This window comes from Haplochromis burtoni, unplaced genomic scaffold (assembly GCF_018398535.1).
Source record: "Haplochromis burtoni strain Fernald_Lab_line unplaced genomic scaffold, NCSU_Asbu1 Contig_370, whole genome shotgun sequence".
Taxonomy (NCBI): domain Eukaryota; kingdom Metazoa; phylum Chordata; class Actinopteri; order Cichliformes; family Cichlidae; genus Haplochromis; species Haplochromis burtoni.
In genome coordinates, this window is record NW_024582731.1 from 363,539 (window position 1) to 385,912 (window position 22,374).

Here is a 22,374-nt window from a genome sequence, read left to right on the forward strand (position 1 = left end):
CTGACGCACAGGTTTGAACATTAGTCAGGCAAATAAAATGTCACACTGCTTGGTCTCAGTTGCTGCGGCTCTACTTAAGGCTGGCACTGACTCAGCAGAGTGAACATTACAACCGGCAGAAATCAGGGCAGCCGCAATGTGATCATCAGGACAGAGCAGAAAGCAGAAAGACAGAGGGTGTACGCTGCTGTCGGTGTATCAGGGGGTTTGGCAGGCTGCGGGCAGCTTGTTCCCTCTATTGTTCCCACTGCTGGATGGTGTCATGATCCGTCTTCTTTGTCCGGAGGAGTCCACTCTGTAATAAAAGCTCATCCCTCACTGCCTCCGACTGTCCTGTGGCTGTCAAACTGATGCAGCTACAGGGTGTGGTGTGTCATACATATAGGAACACAGTTTAAGCGCACTTGTGGGAACCTCTGGTTCTTGCCACATTTTTATCTGTTCTAAATTTGTTTTGCCAAATATAGTTTGTTAGAGAATGTACCTGCTGCCCAGAGGTGGTCAACCAATTTTCTGCCTGGCTGAAGATCAGGCCAGTATTCATAATTTTACAAATTAGCCAAGCATCTCACATCTTTCATGTCTGATATTATCTATTAAGGAAATGACAGCACATAATTTTTGATATTTGTAGGAAACACCTTTGAGTCACTTCACAGTTCTGTCAAAGTAATGGCTTGATTTTTAATTTACAGATGGTAAACTAAAATGGGCTGGTTCCTTTTCTACTCTACCTGAGCACTCAAAGCAAATTATACAACATGTCTTATTCACTAATTCACACAACCACTTTTTCTGTGGCTAAGTGCTTTCTATCTAACATTCACACTCCATTGAATGTATCAGGGTTTAGTATATTGATCAAGGGTACTTTGGCATGCAGACTGGAGCAGCCGGGGATCAAACCGCCAACCTTCCAATAAGCAGATGTTGTCCTCTACTTCCAAAGCCACACCCATCAAAGAGCTGGCAAATTAGCAAATCACAAAAAACAATTTTAACACCAATTTGTTTGTTTCTGGCATCAGTTGGAGTGACTGCGGTATTACTGAATGTTTTTCACAATATCCACATGAGTTCAAAACAAGGTTGTCTTTGGTCTCAGGAAGACTACCCTGGATCCAGAAATCTCACATCTTTCAGGTCTGATATTATATATTCAAAGAATGGCATAATTTGTTACTACGCATGATAGTTCTAGCATTTCAGATACACACCAGAAATACCAAACAGGCTAAATGGGCGAGCAGGCCCCTAAAGACCCTAGTGCGGGCCACCTTGGGTCATTATCATTTGTGTTCATTTGGTTCTATATAATTCCAACAACAAATCTGAAACCACATAAAGGGTTCTTGTGGCCAAAACAGCAGACTAGAGTCTGGAATTGAACTCGTTTCTAACATGAAAGGCTTTGCATGCCCGCCATCCTCCCCAAGCACCTGCTTGAAGCTCAGATACAGATGATAATTGTTGGCCAAACATTGATTAAAAAACTAGATCTGGTAGACAAAGTATAAAAAATCATTTTGATTGTTTTACTAAATTCATGTGTTGTCCTGTGTTTACTTTGCCACTTGTCAGCAGCAGTGAGATGACATGACTGAAAAGTTCTGGCAGCAGTGCTTTCCCTCTATGCTTCAGTCTCTGTTATAAAACAACACTTGCTTTATCTGTCTGTCTGTCTTTGTCTGTCTCGGGACTGAAAAAAAAAACAGGTCTGGTGCTCCCCTATATGAAATACATTTTGGCTTATATAATGTAGTTATAAACAATTATATCACATAGGTTTGACACAACACAGACGACAGACCTGCTGGCGTCGAATTCGTCAAACACAGTCAGGATGAAGAAAACTGTCTTTGCATTAATATTTGTTTTATCTGCATCAGACAGTTCTGGGGAAAGCAGTGAAATCAACCGAAGAAAAACAAAACCTATCCACAGCGGGACCCAAAAACCACTCAGGAAGCCTGAAAACGTGAAAACCTGCACTGCTGATTCCTGCCAGGTGTCTTGCACACACTCACATCGCTGGATATAAAAGCTCCTCATTGAAACTGTGGGGATGTGTTGGTCTGCCACAGTGAATCTTGTGCCAATACACATCATGTCACCGAAAGCTTCACACAGCTACATATAACCCTGGATAGATAGAGGCGGATCAAGCCAGCGTGTTATTGGTGGGGGAGAGTATGGGAAGTCATGCTGTCCTTCTTTAGGATTGACCTACATTCATTCCCTTGCTTGATCCTAAACTTAAACTCACCTTAAATCACTCTTGATCATAAACTTGTATGAATTTAATAATTACAATTTCTTCCCAAAATCAACGTTTTAGTAGACTCTAAAATGTGTGATGCAAGTACATGTATATCCACAAGGGTCAGTCTCTTTCTTCTTATGGAATCTGTAGCGATCAGGCTTGTTTATCAACAAATACATCATAATTCATTATTATTATTATTATTATTATTGGTGGTGGTGGTGTTATTCTAATTACTATTATTAATATTTGACTATAAGTAGTCAATCTGTTTCTGACATTGTATTTAAAGTTAGTGAAAGAGAAATATGTTGTGTGAGATGAAAGACATAGAGAGGTTATTAAGCTTCTAATACAAATTAAAGTTAAAGTTATAACATCTGAACTCACATATAAACCTCACATTAAGATCTAGCATGACTTGCACTTCTCTGGAAAATCACTGTCCACTGCAAATGCAAATGCAAAGCATGCTTCATAACCTCCACGCTTTAAGGTTTCCAGTGATAGCTCTGTGCACGTCCACCTCTAAATTGCAAAAGTACAAACTGTTGATTGTTCACTGTCATTGGTTTTTTAGACAAACAGATGGTTGCCTCTCCAATCTAAATGTACACTAATAATCTGAGAAACAGCTGGGCTCAGCTTACTGAACCACTTGTTTACATCCCCAAAGCATTATATATGCAAACCTACAATATAATTATCACCCAAATAGAATAATAACTGAAAAAAAGCAATAAATGGACATTATTTTAAATGAATTTCCCTGGAGGAACAGACCCGAGGGATCATTTAACAAAAAAGACCCTTTTTGTGACTCATGTATCTTGCATCACTCAGCTGTCCCCTAAAAAGACCTTGTCCTGTTGTTGGAGCCATCACTGTGGCAACATTATTTCTTGATCTGCTCCAGAAATCTGCTGGAAAATAGAGGCTGACACTAAGTAGAAAGTGCAGCAGGTGGAGAACTGTGCCGAGCTCACTGGGGCTGCAGACCAGAGCAAAGATTAATGTTTCCATTTACATTTAAAGAGGGTGGAGTTAGAGTCAGCAGGAAGAGAGACTCACTGGCAAAGCAGCTGATTATTTCTTGGTCATTTATTGCAAAAAACCAACAAAACAGTTTACATATTTTTAATCATTTATTTAAACAAGTGTGGGTGTGCTTCCTTCTGCATACATGCACACACACATGAGGATACGGGCGTGTCCCTTCTCTTAGCTACTCACTCAAATACATACAAATTGGGAGACTCTGCACAAGTATCCATTGGACAAACTTCAGCTCTCGATGCATTACTCGCTCTCTGAATCTCTGGTCGGCTTCTGTGTGTGTGTTAAGTTTCATCTGGCAAGGACTGGCATCCTGCCTCTACGTCTCTGCATGAATGAACACAGGCTTACAGCTGCAGCCGTGCAGCAGCATTATGAGTGCACGCACACATAGAAGTAGCAATGTGTAACACACTGTGACTAAAAACCCGAAGACAGAGCTGCTGATCACGTAGTTAGGGCTACAGCTATTTCACACAGTTTGGAAACTGGGAACGGTCCACCAGTGGTCCTCAACCACAGCACCGTAAACTTCCAACACAAATGGGATTATAAAAGGGGGGCTTGCAGCGACAGACCACAATCTAATTACTCCACGGGATCATCTTGCCTCATAACATTGAAATAAAAGTATTACCTCTCCAGACCTAACATGTGCACGCGATTTGAGTCTCGCCTGCACATTTAAAGGAAATAAGCCGAGAGAAGAGGATAGCAGATGATGTCTTTTATTTGAAACAGCACTCTCATGAAGAGAAGAGATCGGGAAAGACTAATATTCAGTTCACACTTGGCCCCTTCAGGCATCTTGGGCAGACTGAGCTTCTATCCAGTATCTAAACAGCCCAGAGTAAACGCGGCCAGGATGAATTAGGTATAGGCTGCAACCATGTCAAGCAGTAGTTTGAGCTACAATGTGGCCATAAGCAGACAAATCCCAGAGAGCTTTTCCTGCATCTGTCGCCCTGACAGAAAGTATGGGATTTGTATCAACCCCAATCTAAACTATGCCCAGTTTCCTCTACTGCAGGCATATTTGGATAGAACAACCATTAGAACTATATGAAGATCATGCAGACCAGGTAAACATTTGACAATCAAATAGACTGAAATGGCACATTAGAAACATAAAAAGAAGGTAGTGATTGTTGGTCAAAGCAGTGAGTTTGTTCCATAAGAAAATGATTCCTTTTGCCAAGAAAGTGGCGGCTCTGTGGAGATGATATTTGTCCATCTGTTTGACCATCTGTAGGATTACACAAAAAGATATCAGGCAGGGCATGTGCAAAGGAAACACCCACTGAAATATAGCGGGGATGCAAATTACTCTGAGAATTTATATGGAGAGATTTTGAAGGGGTTTTGCTGAACTGTAAATGCCCTTATAGTATTGTTTTTATGTTTATAATGTTTTTTAAGTCAAAATAAATGTAAATGAACAGAACTGTGAAGCTACACATATATTCCAGATTCTGTTGGGCAATTATTTAACCAGTGTTACTCTTTTTCTGCTGAAACAGGAGCAAGTCAATTTTTAAAAGGAGTGAACTAAATAATACAAGGATTCAAGTTAAAGGAGGCATCTTCTTATCTATAAAATATTCCATTTGTAATGAGATCAAACAGAAAAATGAAACATCTTCCAAACTGTAAATGATCAGACAGTTAATCACTTATTTCTTATTTCACCGTTTCTGTTTAAAACTGTACATACTGCACACACCATTTCTTGTGCTAGCTTCCTAAAAAAGCTGTTCTTGTATTTTTTTTTTTGTCTTATCTTTGTTTCTTTTGACATTTTAATAAAAATATAAATGTTGTCTTATCACATAAGACCCAAAATGTAACTTTGTTTTTCATTTGGCTTTTTTGTCGTACAAACTGGCCTGACTGACTTTACATTTTTTATTGTTTTAAAATTTTGATTAGAAAGAAAAGGCAGGATTAATCAAAAAGAACCAATAAATCAAGTTAAAAATGGGAAATATTCCAAATAATCTCCATTTGCCACCCTTTTGTGATCTTAATGAAACTACACAATCGATTAAAGTTGCTAATAAATTCTGTTGTTTTGTTTCTGTAAGCTGCATGATGTGTTTGACTGTGTTTCTTGATAAAGGTCTCAGAACAGAGCCACATCAATTAATCAACTCAGCTGGCAATAATTTTGCAGAGACATTGCTATGAGCAGATTCATTTTACAATATGCACCAATGTGAAAAGGTTTTTTTTTTAAGTACGCAGAAAAGCTGATGAATTTCCACATGTACTTCCAGCAGTGCAGCTCCATCACTGCCATTTAAAACTGCCAATTCCCAAAAATGTAATATACTGTATATGTAAACATGCTGTATAAATGGGGAGTATTTGTCAGCAATGACATCAAAATGTTTTTGCTCCATAATCTCTCCATAAATTTTCAAAACACAGACATTGGCTTGTTTTAGGTTCTCAAATGTGATGTTGTCTTTTGTTGCATATTTGCTAGTAAAACTGAACATTCCAAATTTTTGGATCTTTAGTTTACTTTAAAATTGTAATTTATTTCTTTGTTTATTGTTTAGTTTACTGGCAAATTTTCTGAGAAACCAGGCTAGTGGTTGAGGGCGTATATGGATCTGCATTAAATAAAACTTAGAATAAAGAAATGGATGAAACTAGCACAAATGAACTGACAGCTGAATCAATAATGAGAAAGTCATTAGTTGCAGGCCTGCATCGGCCGCTGCGTCTCAGACAGACAGGAAGTAAATCCTATTTCCTGCCACTCTCCTCTGCAGCTTTCAGCACAAATCAGATTTACTTGATGTGTAGCCAGAAAAAGACCACACAGCACACACACACACACACACACACACACACACACACACACACACACACACACACACACACACACACACACCAGCTATTGTGTGAATCAGACTGCACTTCAGTCACAGCATTTCTTCCCCTCCGGCTGCTTCCTCCATCACGCTGATGGCCGATCCTCCTTTGATGTGCTGCCGCTCTGTGATCTGCCTCTGTATGTGCGCCCATGCTTCTAACTATGTGTGTCTTAATAGCAGTGAAAAGCTCAGTGTGTTAAGGTATCAGTCGATGAACAGAAAATTTACCACAGCCCTTATGATGCTGGGCATGCTGATGCTGTTTATTTTTCTGAGTCAAACATTTGGCTGTTTAAATATTCATTCTGTTGATAAACCAATTATTGAAGCTTATACAATTAAGACACCAGAACAATTTATTAATTTTATTTTATTATTTTGCTTTTGATTGTTTAAGCTATTGATTAATGTATTCATTTTTAGCTTATTAAAACTTTAAAATGAGTAACAAAAATGTGCCAAGCTGATCAGCTAATTGCAGCTTTTAAGGGCTGATGACACCCATCGGTTAGCAAACTGCATCCACAGACTGGCTGTAACAGCAAAACAGAAGCACAGTCTTCTTGGCTTGACTTTCACAACAATTAATATGGCAGCAATCCATATTTTTATCATAAAATTTAAAATGCTCCAAAAGGCACCAACACCACAAACCAGTTCAGTAACTTCAGTTAGTGGAGGAGAAGCAAACAGCTGCCTGTCAGTTTAACTGAGCATCGCTCTAACTTTAAGCTTTGATAAGGTTTAGAATTCACTCTTTGCTCCATGAAATGGTAAACTAATGATAGAGGTTAAAATCATTTTTGCACCACATTGTACACGTGCCCTTTTTTCTGTTATAAAGACGGGCATTTTAACATGAAAGTCTATGGGCCTTGCTCACTTTTGGAACCAGCCTCAAGTGGCCACTTGAGGAACTGCAGTTTTCCCCACTTTTGGCTTCATTAACTATTGCACTACTATAAAATACCCATCAAACCTTCCTACAGCACATTTACATGCCTCTGTGACTAAACTCCAAAATACTTTAAAGTCCTAAATATACAGTTTTTGATATAAAGCAGAGACATCCTTTTTCTTAATTCAATTAAATTGTAAATATATAGTTTCAAATCACAACAACAGTCAAACAAATTGATTAAAAAATTAAATTCTAACTAACAACTATGTATTAAATTAATAAGCTCCAGCCTGGACCAGAGAAATATGAGAGGGGCTGCTGTTTGATTCTGAAAGCTACAGCAGCTTACTGGAGTGACAGTAATGACTTTGTCTCCATTAACATGAGGAGGAGGAGGAAGCAGGAAAGGGGCTCACTGAGGTTAATTCTGGTAACATGCCCTCCCTTCTTCAGTCTCAGAGTCTGAACTAGAGCTGCTTTCTACAGAAGAAACATTCTAGCTCTTATAGCGACTGTTCATTTGTTCCCTCGATCAAACCAAGAAAAAGATCACGTTTCTATGTTGAGGAGCAACACCTGCCTTGTAGAAAAATAACTTGCCATGGTTATAGCATTAACACAACTGACATGTTTTCTGATTGTACTTTGTTAAAGACTGAGATATGTGTGAAAATCACAGATCACTTAAGACTGAATTTGCTATTTCCAACCAGAGACTGCACAGTAGAGACTGACAGCTGAGCATGTGATATTGAGCTACTGCCTTCTGCCTGGCTCTAATATGAGCACACACCTCTTGGACTTGCCTCTTGATGCTTGATGTTCAGTGTAGGAAGATGAAATGTTTTCTTGGTCCCAGAGTTTTGAGTTGAGTAGCTCCATAATTCCTTTTGGTGTTGAGAATTATGTGTCTTAAGTTTTTCTTACAAAAGTTGATTGATTTTAAAATCGTATTGCTCACTTTTAAAATCATAAATAACACCACGCCCAGCTATCATAAAGATCTCCTCAGCTTTTATACCTCTAGGAGAGAGCTTAGATCAGCAGGCCAAATGCTCCTGGTGTGACCTAGATCCCGCCTTAAGACCAGAGGTGACCGTGCATTCGCCTCTGTTGCACCCTACCTCTGGAATAATCTTCCTCAAGCTATCCACGCGTCTGATTCAATTCAATCTTTTTGGACTTCTTTGTATTATTGTGAGTGATCAGCAAAGCTGGATTATGACTTTATTTCCTGTCTCCCAAGTCCTGCATTTGGATCTACAGTCTGCCTTCCACACAGCCATTACTTGGCACTGATAATTGTCTCTACATAGATATCAGGTTTTCTGTCTTAGGCTTAGTTGCTCTTAGCTTACTAGCTTCTCTTTCTCTGGTCACTATTATGAAAACTCTGGTTGCAAATTACATTGAAAGCATGAGAAGGCAAATTGGATTTGTCTGAACTTCTCTCCAGATGGGAGTTGAAAATGGATAGAACCATTCCAACTCCAGCTCCCCCCAGAAGGGCGAAGACTTCTTCTCATCTAGATGTTCTTGACCCAGTGCCCATCCTATCTGAATAAAATGTGTTCCTTTTTAAGAATGTTTTACTCTTTTCTGTTTGTGAATATGTGTTTTTACCTAAATGTCAACCCTAGCAGTATTTAAAGTGCTTTATGTCAGGATGTTTTCTGATTTGATAGTTATTGAGCACAGCTGTTAAAGCATCAGAATCTGGGTCTATGTTTCTGACAGCATCTAAATAGTTTTGTTTTTTTTCTAATACGGCTTTTCTCTTGCAACTTGTGCTATTTGAGTGCAATAATAAATCACTAGAGTGCCCCTTTAAGTGAACCCATTCACCCCCTCAGTCAAAGTAATTTCATTCTTGCATTTATAGTGACCCTCTGGCCTTAAGAACATTTGTCTTTCTGCATTAAAGCTGACTGTTCTGCGCTGCAGCTTGAACGCATGGCACTGCGCTGTGAATTCAGGAAGCACGTGCATATGCATTTTGTTTTTTCCCCTCGGACCAGACGCTGCCCTCCTGCTCACACCGCACTGGTTGTAAATCTCAGAGTCTGATTTCTGTGACAGCGAATGAAAACCAGCTGTGAGGAGCGAGCGAACAAGCGGGAGAGAAAACTGGTCTGGAGCCAGAAGTCAGTCTGAATGCTGAGTCTTCCAATCAATACACAGCTGGCGACTCCTCTCTCACACACAAACTCAAATAGCTATCCTTTGGAGGACTCTGCCTCACTTCCATTGATTCCCCTTGTCATGACCTTAAGCATCAGGACAGCATACCAAATCTTTAAGTGATGCTTCATACAAACAATGTATTTTTTTCATCCCCTTCTCAACATTCAGCTGGGTTTCAGCTGAGATCAGGTCAATTTTTTTAATGTTATTTTGATGTTCTTCTTACCTTGTCTCTTCATAAAAGATGGCCAGACCAGAAAATAGCCTTTTTCTACCAGTACCTACTCAGCTTGACATTTTTTTTTTTTTTTAGTTTTCCCATTAGGTGGTAGTATCTAGTACCAGGTACTTTTGTAGTATCTACTCGGGCGGGGTTCCAATCAATCTGAGTCAATCCAAAAATGTGATGTCAACAGACTGAATGCCACTGATTGGTCAGTCAGTGACGCAACTCAATGATTCATGAGTGTGACTCCTTCACAAAAATTAAATCCATCAATTTTCAGTTATGTTGTTTGTGTCACATACAAATGACATCACATGACTTTTGGCCATGTTGCACCTGAGAGGCTTCTCATGTTGCTTTGGCCACGTAGGTACTAGCAGAAAAGAAGCAAAGGGGAAGCCAATAAGGAAGTGCCTTCTACCTGCATTCTTACTGGTCAGCAGGAGGCAAAAACAGAAGTATGATTTTATCTAACCCCATGGTAAAATAACTGTACTTTTCTCTTTATTTATGACCTCAACAAACATCTCCTTGATGAGGCTGTTGTTTTAATCGCATGTTAGTCTTCTAGTAAACAGCATGAGGCTAATTTTAGTCAATTATGTTAACCTTTACAATAAAATTAAATTTTATTTATGTAGTGCCACATGACAACAACAGTTGCCTCAAAGCGCTTTATATTGTAAGGTCAGTGTTGGGAAGGTTACTTTTAAAATGTATTCCACTACAGATTACAGAATACATGCCCCAAAATGTATTTTTGAGCATAACGTATTCTGAATACTTTGGATTACTTAATATATTGTCATGCTTTTTACAACTACATGAATGTACTATTGCTGTGTGATTTATTACTATTACTGAAGGTCTGCGGTCTCAGGTCTCCAAACCATAGTAAAGGGACCTCTGACTAATACGTCCAGAGCTCTGGCTAATACCTCGGTTCCCTCGGGCTCATAGCCGAAAAATAGCTTTACAATAACGGAACTTGTTGTTTTTGGAGGAAAACACGAACACGGTGTACAGTCGAGTCTTAATAGCTTACTTACAACTGGGCTCGTCAGGCACTCTTCTTGGCTGCAGTGGTTATTATTATATTTACATGCTTCCAGCTCCCGTTTCTGCTCGATGACAGCTCGTACTTTTCCACTCTCATTTTTCTCCCTCCCTCGCTCACAGACACATAACGGGTATGGCAGTCCATTCTCCCTGCAGCATGGACTACACTACCCATGAGGCTACATTCTTTAGGGCTATGTCTGTAACACTCTACCTTTTAGCTTAGCACAACAACAACAACAACAAAAAGGCCTCTCTCACCCAGGAAACACGCAGAGAAAGAGCGTCACCCTGTAACCATGGCAACCGTAACGCTGCCACCTGGAACAACAGAACGTAGCTGTCAAACAAAACCCAAACAGTCCTGACCCGCGACAAAATGAAACAGGAAAGTACCGCCGTGTAATCCATGTATTTCAACAAAGTAACTGTATATACCACCTTTTTAAACAGTAACTGTAACGGAATACAGTTACTCATATTTTGTATTTTAAATACGTAATGCCGGGCTCACACTGTGCGTTTTTTTCAGTCGCGCGATTCAGCTCCTGCTCAAACTGCACGATTGACTCGCAGGGGTTAGAAGTTCATAGGTCACGATGCAGGGTCTCACACTATACGACCCGATGCTCTGATGCGACCCGAGTGCTCACACTGTGCGTCCATAAAATGATGGTTATAACAGAAATTCTGTCGCTCGCTCTCCCTCTCTGTCTTTCACTCACACAGACACGCACACCACCGCCATCAACTTTGCTAAATTGCTAATGAAAAACAGGCAGCTGTGATTGAGCAGCAATGTCTATCCAACTATTTTCACGGTTGTTGTGGTCGTGATAATTTTGTGAGGCCACATCGAAAAGGCTCAGATGAGCTTTCCAAAGTTCTACAAGTGCCTCCGTCGCTTGTGTCCAGATCACACGCTGCACTGCCGTGCTGCGCCGTCTTTTTCGCTGACATTTGTGTTTGCGCGTGCACAGTGTGAGAAACTGCGGTGACACCCTCACGACCAAGCGATTGATGATCGGGAGCTGGTCGTGAGGTGTTAATCGCTTCTCGTTACCCCACGTATACTACACGATGCACGACGCACGATGAAGGCCAAAATCGCCAAAACGGTCGCACGACTCAAAAATCGGCTCAAAATGGGCCAGAAATCGCACAGTGTAAGCCCAGCATAACGGCGGTAAATGTTACTCCCCAACACTGTGTAAGGTAAACACCTTACAATAATACAGGGAAAATCAAATAATCCACTTATGGGCAAGCACTTGGTGCCAGTGGGAATGAAAAACTTCCTTTTTACAGGAAGAAACCTCCAAAAAGACCAGGAGGCAGACATCTGGGGTGACCAGTTGGAAATGAGGGCAGAGAGACTGATGATAAACAAGCCAAGAGCAAACTGTGATTAATAAATTGCAACAGCACACACCAATTTCTCAGTCAGATCCAGTACAAGTTCATAACATACTGTTACAGAATGTAGTATTGAATAGAGAGTGTAAAGTTTAGAATGGAATATCTAGCATTTGTTTTAGGTAAAGTTAAGTTTTGCCAATCACTATTTTTCAAACGAAAAACAAAAATGTATTTTCTACAACACAAGCCTTTTATTTATTTTATGATGGGGAGGCAGATGTAGTTTGTTATGTGACTGCTATCCAGACGTTACAGGACATGAAACAGTATATTTATACTCAAAACAAGATTCAAGTGTACATATTTAAACACCTATAAATGAGTGAGTGAGGTTTTTTTTTAAATGCCCACAGTTTGACGTGTATTTCAGGTTTGTGTCCCCACAGTGAGCTGAAATCCAGGGAAACAGAGACTCTCACTCACACATAAAGGCTGGTGGAAACATCTCTAGTGAATAATTCCTCCCGTGGTAGAAGAGCCTAATGCTCCCACAGTATCTCAAAATACCACTGCAATTAGCGACAGTCTTCCCCATTGAGCTCTGCAGCGTGGGGTCAATTAACGTTTGTGAGGTGGCGTGGCAAAATCTGCAAAAGACACGAGGAGGATGGATAATCGCATAACGGAGGCTAACAGGCTGCTTTTGCCACACGGTGTAATGAGATGCACCGAACACAATCACGACAGGTAAGAGTGAAGAGATTTTCAGTCCAATCTGAAAAACTGAAAGAGGAGCCCGTGTCTGTGCGTTGAATGATGGAGGCCGCGTCGCATTGTTTCCACTCTGTCCTGTGAGAAATCATCAGCCTCGTTCCCCCCAACGACCCGGCCACCTGGGGAAAATTTGGTGAGCTGCGCAGCCGCCACCATAGCTCTAATCCCTTCAGCCTCACGCGACCTCAGCAGCCGGCCACCGCTGGGCAGAGTGGTGTCAAATTCTACTGCAGTGACTCCAGAGCTGATATTCAGCAGTCACAACGTCGTGTCAGTTAATGATGTAACAGCCGGCTGTTTGCCTGCAGACAATAGAGAAGCTGTTTGTTGTTGATGATGATGAGTGGTGTCTGTGTTTCCACGGCCTCCTGGGAAACACTGTTTTAATGTCACTCATTCACAGGCATCGTGACAGGGCGATCTAGCCAACACCAAGCCTCACTCTGGATACTCACTGATTGATACATTGTAGAACTGAAGCAAGTAATCAATTAGCTGAGCTATTAATCTGAACTGATTTTAAAATAGCTGGACACTATAGCTGGATTGAACACTGTAGATTATGTAATACTAGATGTGGTCCAATATATTTCCCATCCAGTTGGACTGTCAATATTTATGTGTTTGGTGAAATTTGCAATTACCCTCTGAGAACCAGGTTCAGGATCCAGGATCCATACTCCAGGATTTTTCCATATCACTTTGTACTTACATATTTAAACCATTTATTTGCATTTTTGGGTAAATCGGCTCTGAAATGATTTCTTTGCCTCCTCAGATATGACTCCTACTCTGCCAACAACAGCACAAACTTCCTCACTAACATCCTGAAATATGTAAGAAAGTGATTGTGACACAGCTTCAACTCCTGGATCAAACCATCAAACTCTCCCATGCTGCCTTCTCCTGAGAACCGGATGAAACCAGAATCTCTGTTTCTTTGTTTTCTTGTTTAGAAACATCAGGACCAGCTCATCATTGCTTCATGTCAGCTTCATTTTTTTTCACTGTGCATCTTTTGAGGGTAATTTTTCTGCAAAAACACAATGCTTTCGGTGTGTAGATTTTTCCGATCTGAAAAATTCATAGTTTATAATTTTGCAATATGTAATGGCCTTAATGTCAAAAGCAGAGAGGGTGTCTGTCTCCTGAATCTAAATCCAAGCTGGATAACAGAAGATGGGTCTGAAAACTGAGGGATGAGACTGAGTCTCCCTATCTACTTTTAAATACCCTAGGAACCAAAAGTAACCCACCAGTTCAAACCCTAAGAACAGATATCGACATATAGATAAAACAGTTCACTCTTAAAAGATTACCAGTGGATGGAATGGAAGGTCTTATATCGGATATCTGCGGACTTTAAGGAAAGCCCTGAAAATTTAGCAGTTGTCCCCAGAAGCAAATCAGCTAACTAGCTGACAGGTCTCCAGACTCATAGGGAATTTTGACTCTTTCTGCAAAGTAACATTACTTTTGTGATTAACTCTAGCACACACAGCAGGATTGCTTCTCGTGACTTAACTGCAGGAAACCAGAGCCCAGAGTTACAGAATTCTGTTATCTGGATTCACTTACGCTAACAGCTGCAATCAGTGTAAGCAGTCATATGAAGCTGGTTATCAGCACACTAAGGTAAACCAGGGTATCTCTGCGCATTCACATTATACGGGTGGAAGCATCTGATCTGTGTAAGTGTACTGGAAGCAGAACGGTTGACTTTACAAAGAAAGATTTAAAAAAAAGTATAATATTAGAAAAATCTGAAGAGGTTAAACACATAATACAGACTAAAAGCAACACAACCTCTGCAGACAAAGCAGCAGTATGAGAGGAAAACATTGTACTGAAAGCACTGAATGAACTTTGAATGGTTGAATGAATGGCAGCCTAAGGCCCTTTGGTCAATAAGACTGGACAAGAGCTACTACGTTAATAAGGTTCAGACAGGCAGGAAGGAAAGCTGTCAAAAATGCAGACTGTACGTTAAGAGTGTTACGGCCCTAGCAGGGCCGCTCTCTCTCGCTCTCTCTTGCTCTCTCTCCTGAGGGTGCCTGTGTGGGCGTGTCCCACTACCTCCTGCCTGAGATGCCACCTTTCCCTCCGGTGCAGCTGACTCCCATCAGCAATTAAGGGTATTTAAGCCCCGTGCAGGGTGAGCTCTGGGCCAGAGTGCCAGAGTGCCATTTGTGTGGGTACAGCTAGTGAGCTGAGTGTCTTGTGGTGTTTCCAGCTAGTGAGCTGTGTATTGTGGTTTCCAGCTAGTGAGCTGCGTATTGTGGTTTCCAGCTAGTGAGCTGCGCTTTCCTTTTGACTTTTTGCCTTACTGACCGACGCCTGAGTTTTGTTTGTTTCTTTTATGGTGATAACGGCTTGTCCGTCTCTTTTAGTTGAATTACTTCAATAAAACTGTTTTATTTAACGTTTTGCCTCCCTGACTCCTTTTTCTGACCCGGTCACTTTTGTTACTTCCCCCTCCCCGCCTAGACCCCTCAGGGGAACGTAACAAGAGACACCAACATTACAGCGCTGTCATTGAGAAGCAAGAGAATCTGATCAATTATAATCAAGCATTTCATTCAATTAAAGTTTAGAAGACTGAGTTTTTATTCTTTCAGCTGCAGCCTTGGTGGTGTTTAACGGTTTGAAAGCAAGTACTGAATAAAGGCTTGGACTCTGATTTGATACAAAATCCACAAGTGTAAATAGGCCTGCAGTTTTATTTTACTACCTACCCACAGAGGTCAGAGGGATCTTTGAGCTCATTGGTCACTGGGTTGGCATGTTGTACCTGCTGATTTCAAATCTAGAACATGACCATCTCTGGAGCAGCATGAGGTACCATGGTGATATACCCTGATAAGAAGTGAACCACAGAAAACCCAGGGTTAACCCTGAAGTTACCCGGATAAGACAAAATCCTGCTCTGTAATATAGTCTTTAGGTCGAATCGTGAGCAGCAACCAATTAATTTTTAACAACACGTGTAACTGCAAAGACCAGCAGACATAATGCAAGTATTTAACACATCCAGATGACACATTATCTCCACAATGAAGCATAAATTGGCTAAAGAGACAATCACTGGTAGAGACCAAAATCAGAACAAGAAGGGAGAAAATTCATTTATAGGACTAAAACACAAGATCCCATAAGGAATAATCATGCTGGCTTGAAATGAAATTAAGTGTCAATGGGTAGCATGCTATTGATGATGTGATCAACTGATCAGACACCCAAATCATCCAATTCCCAGTGTTCTCAGCCCTGACCGGTGACCAGCTGGTCAGCCTCATGTAAGCAGCCTCAAGAATGAGGTGATGCATTTCATGCATGCACAATACGTGCACAGTGGCACCGGCAAACAGTCACAGACACTCACAGCTACAAGCTAACATCTTGTTAGCGTGGAAGCTCCTCACTATGAGTGAAAACAAAAAATATACCAAAGTGAATCACTGGGAGACCACCACCTAAACATTCATAACAGCAAACCTTAATCAGACACTTAAAGCACCCTCACACAAGTGAACATGGACATTTTAAAGAAGCTAACAAAGGAAAAGTGGCTAGCAGCCTCGTTATAAGCAAAGGTCTTAGAGAGAAAATTAGTAAAAATCTGTAAAAATCAGAATCTGCCAATGAAACTGTAATCAGTGCAGCTAAAAAAATTACTCATAAAAAATGCATGTCAATTTTTTCTAGCAAACTTCACAGCACTGAGGTTTCATGATAAGACAAAACCACATCATATTGATCTAAGAGGTAAAAACTGATTAATCGAGATAATTAATAGCAGATCAATCTCTTAAAGCTGATATTCCCATCCTGCAAATTTTCACAAGTCACAGGTCACTTGCCAAAACTATACCACTTCTCCATTAAGGTGGAAAGATTTAAAGAAAAGAAATATTCATAACAAATAATAAATTGTGCAACAAACTGAGCTCGAACACTTGGATGACGCTCAGAGAGACTCTCTCTCTGAGGCCTGGTATTGGTTCATCCTGAGTCACCTAACCATCAGATTTAAGGAAGTGTTTGTTATTAACACTCCCTGACGCCATCTCTCCATGGTGCTGAGGACGTCACCCGGGCAATGTGTTACCAAGAACATCTTGTTTATCCTGAGCTTCTCAGCATCAGCACAATGTAAACTAAAGACTGCTTTAGTCTAGTAATTTGTTCAAATTAAACCTATTTACACTTTTTTTTACTGCATTATTATTTAATTTGACATTTAATGAGGATTTCCCTTATAGATTTTACACAAACTGGTAGAGTGAGCTATAAAGAAAATGATCTTCCTTTGTTAGCTTTCCTCAACATTTCCGCTTAATTACTCTCTTATTTCTTAAAAACTCCAATAGAGCCAGACGTAATAGCTGTGACATTCCTTTTCTCAATTTCCACTATAATTAATACCAAACGCCACTCAGTTTATTGGAAATACTCTTTTAATTTACAACTAAACATCCAGGAAATATCCAGGAAATGAGCCAGACCCATAAAACCCTCAATTTGGTAATGGCTCCATGGCTGTGACAGCATGTGAAAGCAGGTGACTGGTGTGAGCCTGACAATGACAAAGGCAGCTCTGTGTGTGCTGCTGAAGGGTCGTCAAGGTGACTTGATAGCAAGGGCATCCTTTCCTCCACCACAGCTGATCTCCCCTGCACACCCCCCAAAACCAAAGACCAGCATCACATAAGCTCACACAGCAGCAGGGCCAGCATTTAAACGCCACCAAACACACACAGAAAAAACCCATCACACAGCCTCTCAGGTGCAAAGAGTAGAGTGAACAGATGTGCATTTGCAATTAATCTCCTTCCCCCTCCTCTGGATTTTCTAGAAGCAGAAGTGCTGAGCCTCTATTTGGTCACTTTCAGTCCTCATTTATTCGCCTTTTCATTTGTTTCTTTTTTTTTTACTCTTAGTGACTTCTAGCCTCACTCCGGCTGGATTACACTTTTAATTGGAGAATCTGTTGAACAATAGGCGGATCCAGAGCCCCGTTGTTACAGACACCTCTGTTCTCCCCGCTGGCTGAAAAGCGCCACGGCACCGCATTAAGTTGTCAATAGCGAGTCCCCGTTAATCAAAATGAATAAACAGTCACTAACAGAGCTTCGGTTCTGGTTTCACCCCGCTGTTTCACACTGAGCTCGGAAGGATGAAGTAACGAGAGAGAGAGAGAGAGAGAGAGAGAGAGAGAAAGGGGGTAGAAAAGGCATCAGCGCCTTCCAGTAAACCGCTCAGCGGGCTGACAGGAGCGTGTCATCTACCGGGGAAATGAAACACACACACCGGTCTAAAACACAGCAGAGAGCGCACCTCTCCGTACCTTACCGGGTCACACAGCGGAAGATTCGATAGATGCTCCGCAAATCCGCAAATTGCGTCAGCGCAATAAATCCCGGTGCTTGTGAGTGTGTGTGTGGGGGGGAGAAGCTGGGAACAATCCTCCGTGTGTCTCTTCTCAGGCGCTCTCAGCCAGCAGTCACCGATACACCGCCGCCGCTGCTGCTGCTGCTGATGCCTCCGGTAGGAAGAAACCTTGGAGCGCGTCACCGACAGATAGAGAGAGGCAGAGAGGCAGAGAGAGAGAGCGAGACGTGCACGACGGCAGGGTCTGGTGTCTGTCAGCGGCCGGTGGAGCCTGGGACAGCAGGGGGGGGATAGAAGTGAGTCGGGGGGTAGTCGTCAAACTAGGTTATGACATAAAATAATAAGAAATAAAGAAAGCGCTTATTGGTTTGATATTTCATCTTCAGCAATTAACCGGGCATTGAGGCAGAAATTTGGAGCCACATTATTGAGAACCAACTGAATTTTTGTTGGCAGCAAAGCCAGAGCTCTTTATCCCAGAGTAAAAAGACAAGCTCCCATACCTGAGTCCTCTCTACAGGTCATTGTTGTTACTTCACCAGGATCCGGAGCTCTAAAGCAAAAACAGTGAGTTTGGTTTCTACTGCTGGTCAGACTTTAAACCAGGTGTTGTTCCAAAAAAATTGATTTCCTATGTGTGTGTGTTTTATGTGTAATGTCTTTGCTTATATTGGAGAATAGACTAAAGACGACAGGATTTATGAAGGGTTTGTTTCTGCTGCCCTCTTGGCCAGATCAGTTAAAGCAAAAGTGAGCCTTTTTAGCTGGATAGAAAAAGATAAAAGTCACTTTGTCAAAAGCTCCCGTTTCTGCCTTGTGATAGGAATTCAGTTAAATTCTTAGGTAGTTTAGCGCCAAATCACAACAGCTGTTCCATCGTGCTGGTTTATATTGCACAATAGAACAGAGAAAACCCCAAAAATCTGATGCATAAGCACACAGTGGGAAGGAAAAACTCCCCTTTAGCAGTATGACATTTCTGCAGCAGAACCAGGCTCAGGGAGGGGCACCCATCTACTGTGACCGGCTGTGGGTGAGGGGAGTAAGACAACAAAGACACACTGTGGAAGAGAGCCAGAGATTAATGGGTTAACCCTATAATTAATGAGAGATATTTTTGATGTATGTTTCACAGATTATAGGCCAACAGGTCATTTTCAACAGCTTAAATCTGAACATCTGATCAGTTATTTGTTTCTTCAGTGACACGTCACACTGTAACAGGGTGTGCTTTACTACTTCTGCCTCGAAAAACCTCAGTGGAGCCAGCTTTAGGTTTAATACAGAGATCAATATTTTACCACTGAGCAGAATCTCACTCTGCAGTGTTCCTAAACCTGCTAACTCACTTCACTCAGGAGTCAAACTGACGCTTTGCTTTTTTCCTCCACCAGGCACACACTCTTATAAAACAATGAAAACAAGTACAGTAAAATTGGACTTTTAACTGGGGTTCATTTATCCAACAAAACGCTTGAAGTCAATCAAAAATAATAAGGTTTAAACAACTAAAAGGGACTAAAATGTTCGGAACTCTGAATAATTAAGTTAGGAATACATTTCTTTTGATGCACATTTACACAGCTTTTAATGTGTTTACATATTATAAGCATCTACATTCCCAGTGCAGTGAAATGTCCACTTGTAAAACTCTTTTCCTACTTACACAGATCTATGCAGTAATAATGACACTAGTTTGTTGCGGCAGCCTCACTGTACTTCCATGATTATACAAGACTTGTATATTGGATGTGCTTTGTGTTTGTATTAATGAGACAGTCATTGAGAGAGAGAAAAAAATGGAGGACATCATTAACCTGCAAAAATGTAACCTTTGTTACCCTCCTAATAATGACTCACAGTCCTGTCAGGTTTGGCACCCGTGGACATGGCCCGATGCTGCTTTTTTCTATTCTTTCTTGGCTTGGCGGTGATGTTCTGAAGAATTTTTTATTCATAATTACATTAGTCTGTCATCAGTGATCCCTCAGTAGTCTCAAGGCTTTTGTTGTTGCTGAGCTCATCAGTGCATATTGCACCAGAGTGTTGACTGACCACAGTAACTAGAGTTTTTCTTTTTTCAAAGCTTAATGATGTCCTCCTTCCTTTGGGCCAGCATCCGTTTTGACTACCACGTTTAAGATTCCCGTAAACTGCAGCCAAATGCAAATGCAGCACTTGGAACACACTCCACACCTTTAATCTTCTTAAATTTGTCATGAAATCTTGAGAAAAAAAGCCACCTTTGTCCATGAACCAAATCGCTCTCCATTGTAATCGCATAGTGCATTATTTTGAGAAATTCACTGAACTTTATTCACAGCTTGATTTAATCATTTCCCACTAACTGTGGTGAGGCACAAAAAACATGCAGAAATACTTGACAGAAAATGTAAGTGCCCAGTCTCAGAAGTAAGGACCCTTTTACTGCTGTTACACTTGCATTTTTAGATTAAATATGGCAACCCATGCAGCAGCCAGCTGCAATAAGTGGTCAAAAAATGAAATTTCGTCAAATGCTATGACTGTTTTAATAAGCATTAGTAAATGATTACCTAATCTATAATGAGTTAAGCCATCGCATACAATCTTTCCACTTAGTGAAAGCAGAAAATACATGCCTGTTCCTGACAAGCAGGATCAATACAGTACATTATCATTAAATTAAATATAGTTGCAGTCAGATAGACACATTAGGCAGATGAATGAGTCGTATGGCCTTCTTTATTTTTGTAACACTTTATGCCAATGCCAAAAAACCCCACACAGATATAGATGGAAATAGGCACTAATCCCAGTGGAGAAATATAAATATATGCTGATAATAAATTCTTCAGCAGCAGTAGAAGCAGGCTGTAACCTTGGCAGGAGAGTTGACAGGGAGCTTCAGTCCCAGTGGGCAGCCAGAGTGGGAAAATAGAAAGCTGCAGCAGAGACATCCACTGGGGACAAGCATCACATTTCATATCCACGACGCAAGGAGGCCTGCAAGGCCTGAGATGGGGCTTAAAGCATGTAGCCTGGTAACACACAGTGAGGTAAAACACATCTGTATGTGTGAAGCTTCCTGTTTCTGGTTGGTAAGTTGCTGAGAAGTTTGAAATGTGTTATCAAACATGCAGGCTGACGATGAGGAAGCAGGTGGTATCTGAGCTGGATATCTGGCGTCCCCTGGTGGTGGCTCAGGGCACATGCAATCAATCAATTTAAAGTGTACTACATGCAACTATGAACATGTTAGTCAGCTAAAACAGAGCAATAATGAAAATTGAACAAAATAAAGTCATATATATATATATATATATATATATATAGAGAGAGAGAGAGAGAGAGAGAGAGAGAGAGAGAGAGATACAGGTATATAGTTTCAACACTTTTGCATTTGGCTACTGAAAATAAAACAAATAACATATAATATGACAGAATATAGTATATTATAAAAAAGTCATATATGAATAAATAATAATGATAAGAATTAAAATTATTAAAAAGAAAAAAGTACAGAAATATACAAAGGAAAACAATTGAATGTTTTTATTAAATGTTGAAATGAATACTCCCAGCTATTTGGTATTGGGTACTTCTGGCTGTTTGTTTTTTTAAATTATTACTTTTGTATCATAAAGCATAAAAGAGTTTACGAGCCACAGAAGCACATTTTACCCCATCACGCAGTAAAACCCTTCCTGCATGCCTTCGAGTTCCTTCACTGACATCTCCCAGCAGCACCATCAGCACATTTTTTTTCTTTTTGTTTTTCTTTCTCTTTACTTTGTTGTGCTCTTGCACCCGATGTTAATTACGTTGCTGACACTGTGGCTCACAAACAACCCATGGGAAAATCCAACATCCTCCTGCTCATTAGGTGAGTCAGATTTCCACATAGAAAGAGACAGAGCTGACATTCGCAGCCCTGCTGTTCCTCATTCCTCGCGTCTAGCAGCGGTCTGTGCTGTGAAAGCAAAGCAGCTGACAAACTGTCCTGTGTACTGTACAGATTTCAGGGGCAAATCCTGTACACTGTATTCACACTGACACTTGCTTTTGTTTATATTAGACAGTATATGAGTATAATAAATGGGTTATAATATGTTGTAAAGCTGGTGTAAATAGGAAACAAAGAATGCATTAATGACTTTACTTAGAGCTCGAGACAGCTGTAATGATATAAAATATTTCTGACAAATACTGTGCTTTAATCAGTTCCTTAAAAAGCTGGTCTTAGTTTATTCCAACTTCATTGTAGTAAATAATAAACTAGTCACTACTTGGTTTT

The 22,374-nt window shown here is 40.6% G+C and overlaps 1 protein-coding gene across 3 annotated transcripts in view; it reads right to left on the bottom strand.

Moving 5' to 3' along the window:
* Window positions 1-18,378, bottom strand: part of enox1 (ecto-NOX disulfide-thiol exchanger 1) — a 126,599-nt gene extending 108,221 nt beyond the window's left edge. Inside the window, exon 1 of one of the 3 annotated variants that reach the window (XM_042228958.1) lies at window positions 18,060-18,378. The gene's annotated coding sequence lies outside the window, so the exon portion shown is untranslated. Of the gene's footprint in view, window positions 1-18,044 lie in introns of all 3 variants that reach the window. The other 2 variants (XM_005943437.3, XM_042228957.1) reach the window with 2 other exon arrangements.
* Window positions 18,379-22,374: the final 3,996 nt, after the last annotated feature.